Source organism: Phalangium opilio, unplaced genomic scaffold (genome assembly GCF_054372755.1).
Source record: "Phalangium opilio isolate 3A_F unplaced genomic scaffold, DU_Popi_V2 ptg000505l_1, whole genome shotgun sequence".
Taxonomy (NCBI): Eukaryota; Metazoa; Arthropoda; class Arachnida; order Opiliones; family Phalangiidae; genus Phalangium; species Phalangium opilio.
Genome location: NW_028324239.1, coordinates 1907623 through 1921409, shown reverse-complemented (window position 1 = coordinate 1921409; position 13787 = coordinate 1907623). Strand labels below are relative to the sequence as shown.

Here is a 13787-nt window from a genome sequence, read left to right as displayed (position 1 = left end):
AAGACAAAAAAAGTGAAAAAGCTAACGGCTTGCAGTGTTCCTATGTGGCCTCCCTCCGAAGCACTGACTGCGCTCGACGCTGCTTAACTTCGGTGATCGGACGAGAACCGGTGTATTCAGCATGATATGGCCGTTGCCGAGAGTGCTAGTTAATAATTTGAATTTAATTAACCTAAATCTTTATAAAACAATAACAAAATGAAGATATGTTTGCTTTTTTCATATCTGGTGGAATTTAAAAGAGGAAACAAAAAGGAAAAAGCCGACGGCACGCAGTGTTCCCAAGTACTGACTGCGCTCGACGCTGCTTAACTTCGGTGATCGGACGAGAACCGGTGTAATTAGCGTGAAAAGGCCGTTGCTGAGAGTGCTAGTTAATAATTTGAATTTAAATTAAGTGAGACAAATTAACCTTCATCTATTTAGAACAATAACAAAAAGAAAATATGTTTGCTTTTTTCATATCTATTTTAATTTAAAAGACAAAAAAAAGTGAAAATGCTAACGGCAAGCAGTGTTCCTAAGTGGCCTCCTTCCCAAATACTGACTGCGCTCAACGCTGCTAACCTTCGGTGATCGGAAGAGAACCAGTGTATTCAGCGTGATATGGCCGTTGCCGAGAGTGCTAGTTAATAATTCGAATTTAAATTAAGTGAGACAAATTAACCTTCATCTTTTTAAAACAATAACCGAGGGGGAAACCACTAAGAAAATTTTGTACACCTGATTTCAGATTTCAAATGACTTCAATTGAACTATCATAGACTTCATTTGACTTCAAAGACTTCACTAACTGTATTTGATTTCAGATGACTTCAATAAAATTTATAAAGACTTCAAGTCACTTCAATATAATTTATAAAGACTTCAAGTGACTTCAATACAATTTATAAAGACTTCAAGTGACTTCAATACAATTTATAAAGACTTCAAGTGACTTCAATATAATTTATAGACTTCAAGTGACTTCATTACATTTTATAGACTTCAAGTGACTTCAATAGAATTTGCAAAGACTTCTAGTGACTTCAACATAATTTAAAGACTTCAAGTGACTTCAATAGAATTTATAGACTAAAGCCGATTTCTATTTTTTTCTCAAGACTTCATTAAATTGTAATAATTAAAAATATCTATGTACTTCGCTATTAAGTACTAAGGTGCAGCGCAACCGAAAGCAATATATCTATGCAGAATTATTTGGCGCAGATACAAGACCGGATAGTATACTGATCCATTTGATCTTCGCTTATGTCTCAAGAATTCTGCGACGTTTCACGCGGTAAACTATGATCACGTGATCGGCATAGATATGTTAAAAGGGTAGATAGATACACAATTCAATGGGAGGTCGACGCGGAAGGGGCAACGAGCAGACAGCCGCTATTTTCTGGGGGTAGCCCATTTCCCGCGCGATTTACTTCTCACCACTTGAATTTGTCTCCGATAGATGGCGTTTTATACGGCTACCCCCAGAAAATAGCGGCTGTCTGCTCGTTGCCCCTTCCGCGTTTTTTTCGTTAAGCCTAAGCCAGAGAAGTGGATCTAGACCCTTTATAGTTTTACTATATCTATGGTGATCGGCCGCTATTTACAGAAAGAAGTTTTTGTCGTGGCATAGCTAACTCAATCACGCCAGTGAGCGCTTGGGCAGTAGTTTTTGCAAGGGGTCGGTCATTCATGAAATCCCGTACGCTACCCGCGAAATCCAACTTAAGAAATCTCACAAAAAATCCGAAATCAATAACGAAATAACAAAACAGTAAAGAAATCACAAAATCAGTAGAGAAATCACAAAATCAGTAAAGATACCACAAAATCAACAAAGAAACGACAAAATCAGTAACGAAATCGCGAAATCCATTAGAAAATTCACGAAATCCAAGCTCAAAAGAAATCACAAAATCCAACGAAATCAATTGAAATATCCCAAAATCTGCCAAAATCATGGAAAAAATCCGAGGAAATCACGGGAAAAATTGCAAAATCCGTTGCATTTTATCGAACTTTGAAATCAAACAAAATCCGACGAAATCAATTGAAATCCGACGAAATCAAACGAAATCCGAAGAAATCAAATTGGATTTCGAAATCCCGTACACTTTTTCCAAAACGTTTGACCCCTCAGGTTTTTGAAACTGATTATCGTCTGATTCATACTCGAATTCATAGTTCAGAGAACTAGAAGACACAATTTTTAAATTGTCTGCTTGTATGCTGTATTTTAAAGGTTCCCAATTTAGTTAAATAGTAGTTTAAATTAAGCCAATTAAACTTCGCCACAAACAAAAATATATAGTTTTTACGAATATTCTTTGAAAACGGAATGATTAGCAGCCGACAATAAGTCCAAAAAGGAAAAAATTCTGGGGAAGTGTGTCTGGCACAAGAGTCTGGTAGCATTGCACCTCCGAAAACGGCCGAAAATTGAGGGATCAAGACCAGGGCCCCCCCTGTTTGACTGGAAAATTTATAGGACATTGTCCACTGTAGTGTGGAGAAATAGTATCACATCTCCATAGTCAAACTATCAAAACTTCCAAAATTTTATTGGTCAAACTGTCCAGTGACCCCCTTAGTTTTTAACAAAATTATGGCACATTTTAAAATTCCAGTGTCCTATGCTTATTTCCGGCCCTGATCAAGAGTATTGAAAATAAAATTTGTAGAAAAGGAAATTTCCACTTATGAAAGACGGAATTTCAATAGACTTCAAGGGATTTTTCTAGCACTTCATTTGACTTCAAGAGATTTCCAACGGACTTCGTATGACTTCTAAGAGACTTCAAGAGATTTCCGAGAGACTTCAAGAGATTTCCAAGAGACTTCAAGAGATTTCCAAGAGACTTCAAGAGATTTCCAAGAGACTTCAAGAGATTTCCAAGAGACTTCAAGAGATTTCCAAGAGACTTCAAGAGATTTCCAAGAGACTTCAAGAGATTTCCAAGAGACTTCAAGAGATTTCAAAGGGAATTCGTATGACTTCAGAGAGACTTCAAGAGATTTCAAAGGGATTTCGTATGACTTCAAGAGACTTCCGAAACACTTCGAATGACTTCAAGCGATTTCCAAGGGACTTCGCATGACTTCAAGGGATTCTCTAGGGACTTCCTAAGACTTCCGAGATTTCAACTAAACTTTGCGATTTATAGAGACTTCAAAAACAATTTATGGACTTCAATTGTGATTTCAAAAATTTTGTACACCTGATTTCACAAGTGGTTTCCCCCTCGACAATAACATAAAGAAAATATGTTTGCTTTTTTCATATCTATTGGAATTTAAAAGACAAAAAAAAGTGAAAAAGCTAACGGCAAGCAGTGTTCCTAAGTGGCCTCCTTCCCAAATACTGACTGCGCTCAACGCTGCTAACCTTCGGTGATCGGACGAGAACCAGTGTATTCAGCGTGATATGGCCGTTGCCGAGAGTGCTAGTTAATAATTCGAATTTAAATTAAGTGAGACAAATTAACCTTCATCTTTTTAAAACAATAACATAAAGAAAATATGTTTGCTTTTTTCATATCTATTGGAATTTAAAAGACAAAAAAAAGTGAAAAAGCTAACGGCAAGCAGTGTTTCTAAGTGGCCTCCCTCCCTAGTACTGACTGCGCTCAACGCTGCTTAACTTCAGTGATCGGACGAGAACCGGTGTATTCAGCGTGATATGGCCGTTGCCGAGAGTGCTAGATAATAATTTGAATTTAATTAACCTTCATCTTTATAAAACAATAACAAAAAGAAGATATGTTTGCTTTTTGCATATCTGGTGGAAATTAAAAGAGAAAACAAAAAGGAAAAAGCCAACGGCACGCAGTGTTCCCAAGTAGTGACTGCGCTCGACGCTGCTTAACTTCGGTGATCGGACGAAACTGGTGTTTTCAGCGTGATATGGCCGTTGCCGAGAGTGCTAGTTAATAATTCGAATTTAAATTAAGTGAGACAAATTAATCTTCATCATTTTAAAAACAATAACAAAAAGAAAATATGTTTGCTTTTTTCATATCTGTTGGAATTTAAAAGACAAAAAAAAGTGAAAAAGCTAACGGCTTGCAGTGTTCCTATGTGGCCTCCCTCCCAAGCACTGACTGCGCTCGACGCTGCTTAACTTCGGTGATCGGACGGGAACCGGTGTATTCAGCGTGATATGGCCGTTGCCGAGAGTGCTAGTTAATAATTTGAATTTAATTAACCTAAATCTTTATAAAACAATAACAAAATGAAGATATGTTTGCTTTTTTCATATCTGGTGGAATTTAAAAGAGGAAACAAAAAGGAAAAAGCCAACGGCACGCAGTGTTCCCAAGTACTGACTGCGCTCGACGCTGCTTAACTTCGGTGATCGGACAAGAACCGGTGTTTTCAGCGTGATATGGCCGTTGCCGAGAGTGCTAGTTAATAATTCGAATTTAAATTAAGTGAGACAAATTAACCTTCATCTATTTAAAACAATAACAAAAAGAAAATATGTTTGCTTTTTTCATATCTATTTTAATTTAAAAGACAAAAAAAAGTGATAAAGCTAACGGATTGCAGTGTTCCTATGTGGCCTCCCTCCCAAGCACTGACTGCGCTCGACGCTGATTAACTTCGGTGATCGGACGAGACTCGGTGTATTCAGCGTGATAAGGCCGTTGCCGAGAGTGCTAGTTAATAATTTGAATTTAATTAACCTAAATCTTTATAAAACAATAACAAAATGAAGGTATGTTTGCTTTTTTCATATCTGGTGGAATTTAAAAGAGGAAACAAAAAGGAAAAAGCCAACGGCACCCAGTGTTCCCAAGTACTGACAGCGCTCGACGCTGCTTAACTTCGGTGATCGGACAAGAACCGGTGTTTTCAGCGTGATATGGCCGTTACCGAGAGTGCTAGAAAATAATTCGAATTTAAATTAAGAGAGACAAATTAACCTTCATCTTGTTAAAACAATAACAAAAAGATAACATGTTTGCTTTTTTCATATCTATTGGAATTTAAAAGAGGAAAAAAAGTGAAAAAGCCAACGGCACGCATTGTTCCTAAAAGGTCTCCCTCCCAAGTACTGACTGCGCTCGACGCTGCTCAACTTCGGTGATCGGACGGGAACCGGTGTTTTCAGCGTGATATGGCCGTTGCCGAGAGTGCTATTTAATAATTTGAATTTAATTAACCTTCATCTTTATAAAACAATATCAAAAAGAAGATATGTTTGCTTTTTTCACATCTGGTGGAATTTAAAAGATGAAATAAAATTGAAAAAGCCAACGGCACGCAGTGTTCAAAGTTTCAAAGTTTCAAAGTTTATTTGTCATAGTTTTGTACAAAAGCTCATGGGGAGGGACCAAGTCTTCAAGCGACTTATTGCCCTCCTTAAATTTTTTAAGATTAACGTCAATTGGACAACAAAATGAAATAAAGAACATTAAAAGAGAATGAACATAAAAAATATAAATTAAAATTAAAATAAAGTTTTGCATGTACATGAATATAGTTTAATATCTATTGGAAAACAAGACTTTTTTACTTCGTTTAATATAAAATATAAACGAGTTATGGTTTTTCTTTAAATAAAACAATTAAAATCAGGAATAACTAAATATATAAATAAAAAATAAATAAACAAATAGATCAAAGATGGCTACACACTGCCATTAAGTATATGTATTTTAAGTTTTTTTTAACTAAATTGAAGGATTTGGTATCACATATAAGTAAATAAATTTGGTTGTATTGTTTTACTCCTGCATAAGAGATTGAGTTAAGCTTTTTTGAGGTTTTGCATTGGTGGCATTCTAAAATATTGTTTGTTCTTGTTAATATGTTAGAGGAAGTTGTACTAAATAGTTTATGTACACCATTAATATTTTTATGAATAAATATTAGATTATTATACTTAATAATTTGAAATATGTCTAACGTTTTACTTTTTGCATATAATATTTTTGTATGTGATAACCAATTCACGTTATAAATACTTCTGAGAACTCTTTTTTGCTGACTGCGCTCGACGTTGCTTAACTTCGGTGATCGGACGAGAACCGGTGTTTTCAGCGTGATATGGCCGTTGCCGAAAGTGCTAGTTAATAATTTGAATTTAATTAACCTTCATCTTTATAAAACAATATCAAAAAGAAGATATGTTTGCTTTTTTCATATTTGGTGGAATTTAAAAGAGGAAACAAAAAGGAAAAAGCCAACGGCACGAAGTGTTCCCAAGTACTGACTGCGCTCGACGCTGCTTAACTTCGGTGATCGGACGAGAACCGGTGTTTTCAGCGTGATATGGCCGTTGCCGAGATTGCTAGTTAATAATTCGAATTTAAAGTAAGTGAGACAAATTAACCTTCATCTTTTTAAAACAATAACAAAAAGAAAATATGTTTGCTTTTTTCATATCTATTGGAATTTAAAAGACAAAAAAAAGTGATAAAGCTAACGGATTGCAGTGTTCCTATGTGGCCTCCCTCCCAAGCACGGACTGCGCTCGACGCTGTTTAACTTCGGTGATCGGACGAGAACCGGTGTATTCAGCATGATATGGCCGTTGCCGAGAGTGCTAGTTAATAATTTGAATTTAATTAACCTAAATCTTTATAAAACAATAACAAAATGAAGATATGTTTGCTTTTTTCATATCTGGTGGAATTTAAAAGAGGAAACAAAAAGGAAAAAGCCAACGGCACCCAGTGTTCCCAAGTACTGACTGCGCTCGACGCTGCTTAACTTCGGTGATCGGACGAGAACCGGTGTATTCAGCGTGAAAAGGCCGTTGCTGAGAGTTCTAGTTAAAAATTTGAATTTAATTAACCTTAATCTTTATAAAACAATAACAAAATAAAGATATGTTTGCTTTTTTCATATCTGGTGGAATTTAAAAGAGGAAACAAAAAGGCAAAAGCCAACGGCACCCAGTGTTCCCAAGTACTGACTGCGCTCGACGCTGCTTAACTTCGGTGATCGGAAAAGAACCGGTGTTTTCAGCGTGATTTGGCCGTTGCCGAGAGTGCTAGTTAATAATTCGAATTTAAATTAAGTGAGACAAATTAACCTTCATCTTTTTAAAACAATAACAAAAAGAAAATATGTTTGCTTTTTTCATATCTATTGGAATTTAAAAGACAAAAAAAAAGTGAAAAAGGTAACGGCAAGCAGTGTTCCTAAGTGGCCTCCTTCCCAAATACTGACTGCGCTCAACGCTGCTAACCTTCGGTGATCGGAAGAGAACCAGTGTATTCAGCGTGATTTGGCCGTTGCCGAGAGTGCTAGTTAATAATTCGAATTTAAATTAAGTGAGACAAATTAACCTTCATCTTTTTAAAACAATAACAAAAAGAAAATATGTTTGCTTTTTTCATATCTATTGGAATTTAAAAGACAAAAAAAAGTGAAAAAGCTAACGGCTTGCAGTGTTCCTATGTGGCCTCCCTCCCAAGCACTGACTGCGCTCGACGCTGCTTAACTTCGGTGATCGGACGAGATTCAGTGTATTCAGCGTGATTTGGCCATTGCCGAGAGTGCTAGTTAATAATTCGAATTTAAATTAAGTGAGGCAAATTAACCTTCATCTTTTTAAAACATTAACAAAAAGAAAATATGTTTGCTTTTTTCATATCTATTGGAATTTAAAAGACAAAAAAAAAAGTAAAAAAGCTAACAGCAAGCAGTGTTTCTAAGTGGCCTCCCTCCCTTGTACTGACTGCGCTCAACGCTGCTTAACTTCAGTGATCGGACGAGAACCGGTGTATTCAGCGTGATATGGCCGTTGCCGAGAGTGCTAGATAATAATTTGAATTTAATTAACCTTCATCTTTATAAAACAATAACAAAAAGAAGATATGTTTGCTTTTTGCATATCTGGTGGAAATTAAAAGAGAAAACAAAAAGGAAAAAGCCAACGGCACGCAGTGTTCCCAAGTAGTGACTGCGTTCGACGCTGCTTAACTTCGGTGATCGGACGAAACTGGTGTTTTCAGCGTGATATGGCCGTTGCCGAGAGTGCTAGTTAATAATTCGAATTTAAATTAAGTGAGACAAATTAATCTTCATCATTTTAAAAACAATAACAAAAAGAAAATATGTTTGCTTTTTTCATATCTGTTGGAATTTAAAAGACAAAAAAAAGTGAAAAAGCTAACGGCTTGCAGTGTTCCTATGTGGCCTCCCTCCCAAGCACTGACTGCGCTCGACGCTGCTTAACTTCGGTGATCGGACGAGAACCGGTGTATTCAGCGTGATATGGCCGTTGCCGAGAGTGCTAGTTAATAATTTGAATTTAATTAACCTAAATCTTTATAAAACAATAACAAAAATGAAACAAAAAGGAAAAAGCCAACGGCACGCAGTGTTCCCAAGTACTGACTGCGCTCGACGCTGCTTAACTTCGGTGATCGGACAAGAACCGGTGTTTTCAGCGTGATATGGCCGTTGCCGAGAGTGCTAGTTAATAATTCGAATTTAAATTAAGTGAGACAAATTAACCTTCATCTTTTTAAAACAATAACAAAAAGAAAATATGTTTGCTTTTTTCATATCTATTGGAATTTAAAAGACAAAAAAAAAGTGAAAAAGCTAACGGGAAGCAGTGTTCCTAAGTGGCCTCCCTCCCAAGTACTGACTGCGCTCGACGCTGCATAACTTCGGCGATCGGACGAGATTCGGCGTATTCAGCGTAATATGGCAGTTGCCGAGAGTGCTAGTTAATAATTTGAATTTAACTAACCTTCATCTTTATAAAACAATAACAAAAAGAAGATATGATTGCTTTTTTCATATCTGGTGGAATTTAAAAGAGGAAACAAAAAGGAAAAAGCCAACGGCACGCAGTGTTCCCAAGTACTGACTGCGCTCGACGCTGCTTAACTTCGGTGATCGGACGAGAACCGGTGTATTCAGCGTGATATGACCGTTGCCGAGAGTGCTAGTTAATAATTCGAATTTAAATTAAGTGAGACAAAATAACCTTCATCTTTTTAAAACAATAACAAAAAGAAAATTAGTTTGCTTTTTTCATATCTATTATAATTTAAAAGAGGAAAAAAAATTGAAAAAGCTAACGGCACGCAGTGTTCCTAAGTGGTCTCCCTCCCAAGTGCTGACTGCGCTCGACGCTGATTAACTTCGGTTACCGGACGAGAACCGGTGTATTCAGCGTGATATGACCGTTTCCGAGAGTGCTAGTTAATAATTTTTTATTTAATTTACCTTCATCTTTATAAAACAATAACAAAAAGAAGATATGATTGCTTTTTTCATATCTGGTGGAATTTAAAAGAGGAAACAAAAAGGAAAAAGCCAACGGCACGCAGTGTCCCCAAGTACTGACTGCGCTCGACGCTGCTTAACTTCGGTGATCGGACGAGAACCGGTGTTTTCAGCGTGATATGGCCGTTGCTGAGAGTGCTAGTTAATAATTCGAATTTAAATTAAAAGAGACAAATTAACCTTCATCTTTTTAAAACAATAACAATACTTACAATAACGTTACTTCTAAAACTTCACACCATCGTTCCCGGTTGCGCTCGACCCACCAACTTTTCAGTTTACATCCGAACGCGGTAACCATTGCGCAACGGAAGCCGAAAATATAAATGGTCGTCAGGTATTGAACGCGGCCCAGATTTCCACCATGATTATAAAATCTAAGCCTAATTATTTAAAAGTGTATTTCACTATCGGCTCACTCTGAACCGTTAATGTCTCTGCATACAGAAACGAAAACCAAACCCAAAAGTTTACTTTTTGGTTCACTAGGCTTATTGACAAATAAAAGTTCATTTGACCAACATAGCAGCGTTGAGCTTGTATTCACTGTGACTTTAGAAAGGATTATGCTATAAACAGATGTATAGCTTAAGTAATATATAAACATCCATTTTAAATAATAATATTATAAAAATCTTTGGAAGATCAAAATGAAACGGAGCTTTAAAGCTACAAAAGTACTAAATGCATCATAATTACGAAAAATATTTCCACATATTCATTTTATATTATGGAAAACGGGAATATTAAGGTTCTGAAAGATTTCTTTACACATCAAAACAAAACGATCTTCTAACGCAGCGCACTAGTGTTACAACGGACGGACACATATAGACAAACACATAGACTGCTGTTTTACCCTTTCCGTATTAATTTTGAGTTGAGAGACATGATTATCTTAAATATTAAAATAAATATAATTAATATTAAATATTTTCTTCGATAGTTGTTCACCTTATTGAGCGTTACATCGTTTTGAAAAAGAACAATTAAACATTCTTGAGAGACTTGACTAATATTGGCGTTTGAAATGAAGCATACGTCGGTTGCTTCGCCTTCATCAAATAGGGAGTATATAAGGGTGTCGAATCGCAGCTATGGATAAGAACAGCGCAATTGCGTGAACCTTTGGTGGAAGCCCCACCATTGGGAGGCCGGACGTTTCTCGTAACCCTGGCCGATCGCCGCGTATGTCTTAACCTTAAGGAGTAGAAGCCAGGTGTATAGACTGGTGTCCATGTGGGATGGACAAAAACAAATACCAGAAGATGGTGCTGTTAGAAGCCAGGTGTACAGACTGGTGTCCATGTGGGATGGACAAAAACAAAGACCAGAAGATGGTGGTGTTAGATGCCAGGTGTACAAACTGGTGTCCATGTGGGATGGACAAAAACAAAGACCAGAAAATGATGGTGGTAGACGCCAGTAAGTACAGACTGGTGTCTATGTGGAATGGACAAAGACCACAAAATGGTGGTGTTTGAAGCCAATAAGTACAGATTGGTATTCATGTAGAATAGACAATTGACTAGTCAGATGAAGTAATAGTGGCCAGTTGATTTGTGGATAGATTCAAGTTTTGAAATTTCCGGGAACTGTGAATACGGTCCGGAAATAGCGAACACATTTGCTTCAATTCGGAAACTGCAAACACGGTCCCCTGGGGTGTAAGTCAATAACAACAGACAGACACACACACACACATAAACACACACACACACACATCCCGACACGTCGAAATTAGAACCTCTCCGTGACATACGTCACTCGGAGAGGTAAAAACTCAATATGTTCTTCTCTGGTCGAGAAACGTCGATTTTGAAAATGGTATTAAAAATCGAGGTACATTTAATTTATTGATCAATCGAGATAAAATCACTTTTAATGAGTATTTCATAGATATTTAAGCTAAATTCGGTCAAAAATTTGTCCAGAAAACAATGCAATATATATTTGAAAATAGTGAAAAAATTCTCAGATGTAACGTAAATAGCAAGGTTTTTCCACAATACCTGACGACCATCTATTTTTTGGGCTCCCGTGGCTCAATGGTTATCGCGTTCGGCTGTTAACCAATAGGTTGGTGGTTCGAGCCCACACGGGAGCGGTGTTATGGGATCTCAAATGAAACGTAAAAAGTCAGAGTTTTTCCACAATACCTGACGACCATTTATTTTTTGGGCTTCCGTAGCGCAATGGTTAGCGCGTTCGGCTGTCAACCAAAAGGTTGGTGGTTCGACCCCACCCGGGAGCGGTGTTATGGGATCTCAAATGTAAGGTAAAAAGTCAGAGTTTTTCCACAATAGCTGAAGACTATTTCATTTCTGAGCTTCTTTTTTTTTTTTTTTTTTTTCAAATTCAAAATGTTTATTTTTTACTTTTCATTACATATACAGTTTGCTACGGGGCTAAGTCACATTGTGACTTGTAAGCCCCGTGCCTATCTGCTTAATTTAATACAACAATTTAATTTAGAAAATAGATTTAACAATGGTGTATTATAATAATTAGTGTTAAAGATTCATGAAAAAAGAATTAATGAATTTATGTTATATCCACTTAAAATTGAACAGTGGCATGGTATAATATAAAAAATTTAACAATTGGTTATGCCAAAAGTGGCTTTATAAAAACAAATTAAATAAAAAAGTAAAGGTTTTATTATTTTTTTCTACTATTAGTGATTTTATAGTCTTTTTAAATCTAGTTAAAGTCGGTTTTGCTTGAATTTCAGGTGATATTGTGTTATATAATTTTATTCCCGTATAAAATATTGACGTGAATTTTTTTGGCTCCATGGTTAGCGCGTTCGGATGTTAACCAAAAGGTTGGTGGTACGAGCCCACCCGGGAGAGGTGTTGTGGAGTCTCAGATGTAGCGTGAAAAGTCATAACTTTTCCACAATACCTGACAACCATTTAATTTCTGAGCTTCCGTGGCTCAATGGTTAGAGCGTTCGGCTGTTAGCCAATAGGTTCGAGCCCACACGGGAGCGGTGTTGTGGGATCTCAAATGTAACGTAAAAAGTCAGAGTTTTTCCACAATACCTGACGACCATTTACTTTTTGGGCTTCCGTAGCGCAATGGTTAGCGCGTTCGGCTGTTAACCGAAAGGTTGGTGGTTCGAGCCCACCCGGGAGAGGTGTTGTGGGGTCTCAGATGTAGCGTAAAAACTCAAAACCTTTCCACAATACGTGACAACCATTTAATTTCTGAGCTTACGTGGCTCAATGGTTAGCGCGTTTGGCTGTTAAGCAATAGGTTGGTGGTTCGAGCCTACCCGGGAGCAGTGTTGTGGGATCTCAAATGTAACGTAAAAAGCCAAAGTTTTTCCACAATACCTGACAACCATTTAATTTCTGAGATTCCGTGGCTCAATGGTTAGCGCGTTCGGCTGTTAACCGAAAGGTTGGTGGTTCGAGCCCACCCGGGAGCGGTGTTGTGAAGTCTTAAATGTAACGTAAAAAGCCAAAGCTTTTCCACAATACCTGACGACCATTTATTTTTTGGGCTTCCGTAGCGCAATGGTTATCGCGTTCGGCTGTTAACCAATAGGTTGGTGGTTCGAGCCCACCCGGGAGTGGTGTTTGGGGATCTGAAATGTAACGTAAAAAGCCAAAGTTTTTCCACAATACCTGACGACCTTTTAATTTTTGGGCTTCCGTGGCGCAATGGTTAGCGCGTTCGGCTGTTAACCAAAAGGTTGGTGGTTCAAGCCCACCCGGGAGCGGTGTTATGGGATGTCAAATGTAAGGTGAAAAGTCAGAGTTTTTCCACAATAGCTGAAGACCATTTCATTTCTGAGCTTCTTTGGCTCCATGGTTAGCGCGTTCGGATGTTAACCAAAAGGTTGGTGGTTCGAGCCCACCCGGAAGAGGTGTTGTGGAGTCTCAGATGTAGCGTGAAAAGTTATAACTTTTCCACAATACCTGACAACCATTTAATTTCTGAGCTTCCGTGGCTCAATGGTTAGAGAGTTCGGCTGTTAGCCAATAGGTTCGAGCCCACACGGGAGCGGTGTTGTGGGATCTCAAATGTAACGTAAAAAGTCAGAGTTTTTCCACAATACCTGACGACCATTTATTTTTTGGGCTTCCGTAGCGCAATGGTTAGCGCGTTCGGCTGTTAACCGAAAGGTTGGTGGTTCGAGCCCACCCGGGAGCGGTGTTAAGAAGTCTCAAATGTAACGTAACAAGCCAAAGTTTTTCCACAATACGTGACAACCATTTAATTTCTGAGCTCCCGTGGCTCGATGGTTATCGCGTTCGGCTGTTAACCAATAGGTTGGTGGTTCGAGCCCACCCAGGAGTGGTGTTGTGGGATCTCAAATGAAACGTAAAAAGCCAAAGTTTTTCCACAATACCTGACGACCGTTTAATTTTTGGGCTTCCGTGGCGCAATGGTTAGCGCCTTCGGCTGTTAACCAAAAGGTTGGTGGTTCGACCCCACCCGGGAGCGGTGTTATGGGATCTCAAATGTAAGGTAAAAAGTCAGAGTTTTTCCACAATAGCTGAAGACTATTTCATTTCTGAGCTTCTTTGGCT

General features: G+C 37.8%; 1 non-coding gene and 12 pseudogenes across 1 annotated transcript; 1 reads left to right on the top strand and 12 right to left on the bottom strand.

Annotated features, from left to right (window-relative positions):
- Positions 1 to 19: 19 nt before the first annotated feature.
- On the bottom strand, positions 20 to 138 carry LOC149590305 (5S ribosomal RNA; annotated as a pseudogene).
- A 3422-nt stretch (positions 139 to 3560) lies between these two features.
- Positions 3561 to 3679, bottom strand: LOC149590304 (5S ribosomal RNA; annotated as a pseudogene).
- Positions 3680 to 4040: 361 nt separating this feature from the next.
- On the bottom strand, positions 4041 to 4159 carry LOC149590303 (5S ribosomal RNA; annotated as a pseudogene).
- Positions 4160 to 4281: 122 nt separating this feature from the next.
- Positions 4282 to 4384, bottom strand: LOC149590302 (5S ribosomal RNA; annotated as a pseudogene).
- Positions 4385 to 5000: 616 nt separating this feature from the next.
- Positions 5001 to 5119, bottom strand: LOC149590301 (5S ribosomal RNA; annotated as a pseudogene).
- A 1054-nt stretch (positions 5120 to 6173) lies between these two features.
- On the bottom strand, positions 6174 to 6276 carry LOC149590300 (5S ribosomal RNA; annotated as a pseudogene).
- Positions 6277 to 7630: 1354 nt separating this feature from the next.
- Positions 7631 to 7749, bottom strand: LOC149590299 (5S ribosomal RNA; annotated as a pseudogene).
- A 361-nt stretch (positions 7750 to 8110) lies between these two features.
- Positions 8111 to 8229, bottom strand: LOC149590298 (5S ribosomal RNA; annotated as a pseudogene).
- Positions 8230 to 8308: 79 nt separating this feature from the next.
- LOC149590297 (5S ribosomal RNA) lies at positions 8309 to 8411 on the bottom strand (annotated as a pseudogene).
- Positions 8412 to 8789: 378 nt separating this feature from the next.
- Positions 8790 to 8892, bottom strand: LOC149590296 (5S ribosomal RNA; annotated as a pseudogene).
- A 137-nt stretch (positions 8893 to 9029) lies between these two features.
- On the bottom strand, positions 9030 to 9148 carry LOC149590295 (5S ribosomal RNA; annotated as a pseudogene).
- Positions 9149 to 9271: 123 nt separating this feature from the next.
- On the bottom strand, positions 9272 to 9374 carry LOC149590294 (5S ribosomal RNA; annotated as a pseudogene).
- A 2050-nt stretch (positions 9375 to 11424) lies between these two features.
- TRNAD-GUC (transfer RNA aspartic acid (anticodon GUC)) lies at positions 11425 to 11497 on the top strand. Its single transcript has one exon. It is a non-coding gene; the product is annotated as a tRNA-Asp (tRNA).
- The last annotated feature ends 2290 nt before the right edge of the window (positions 11498 to 13787 follow it).